Below are 1,059 nucleotides of genomic sequence, written 5' to 3'. Positions count from 1 at the left end.
CAAGAGCCAGTGATCGCCAATTCCTTTTCCCTTTCCATCGATAGGGCTCCTCGGACTAGACTAGAGTATACGTTCTTTTGCGCTTCAAGTTTATTATTTACAAGCGATCGAAGTAGGGCAAGTCTCAGTCTTGTATTTGAGGTTGGTGAGAGGGCTGGCCCAGGGCATGCCTTTACTCCAACAGCGGCAAGGGGGTCAATCATCATCGTTTTTCCAAAAAAAGGTAGTTGAAAGCTGGAGCTTTACGAAACGAGTTGTTTTCAAAGCATCCGAGTTGGTAGAGCTTCGAGCGGGAACTTATCGAAAGGAGTGTTGGCAGATCGAACCCCCTCCATTCCGTGGCACGCGGCGAAGGTAATTGAAAACAAATTAAAACAATGAATAGGAGGGGGCAATAAGAATTCAGTTGTCAATTGTTGGCCCACAGGCACACTTCCTGAAATCGATGTAACTCTACTTATTGTAAAATGGTGGGTTAGATTTCTTTCATACAGAGATATCGGCTATTTCACTTGACTCCTAGAATCCTCAAACTAACCAAATAGTCCGATCGAACCCAAGTCCTTTGTCTGGTAAAAAGTTGTTACTGAATATCTGTCCTTACTTAAGAAACAAGTATGGAATGTTCTCTCATCGCCCGAGATGTACTAAAGGGATAGGATAAACCAACCAAAGTGGAAGAAGGGAATTAGCCCACCATTTGTTAAATCCCCATCTTCTCGGGTGATAGGGCTTCCTCTTTAGACTCCGAGGCTCGAGTTTCTTTGTCGGTCGTAATTGTTATTGCCCTCGTGTAGTACGGCAGGCAGAAGATATTTTATTTATATGATAGTCACGTTGAAAGTCTTACCTAAACTCTTCTGAATAAATATGATAAAGCCTCTAAAAGAATATTAACTGCATACCTAAAAAATGTTGAACATAATCCAGAGTTTGGGCAAAGTGGGGACTCTGCGTGCCCTGATTGGCGAGTTCTAAATAGATCGATCTGGTTTAGCCAGTGAATGTTGTTGATAAACTACTATTTTATGGTTTATATTGTGCTAAATTGAGTGATTT

This window comes from Arachis hypogaea, chromosome 6, assembly GCF_003086295.3.
Source record: "Arachis hypogaea cultivar Tifrunner chromosome 6, arahy.Tifrunner.gnm2.J5K5, whole genome shotgun sequence".
Taxonomy (NCBI): Eukaryota; Viridiplantae; Streptophyta; class Magnoliopsida; order Fabales; family Fabaceae; genus Arachis; species Arachis hypogaea.
This window is presented reverse-complemented; position numbering follows the sequence as displayed.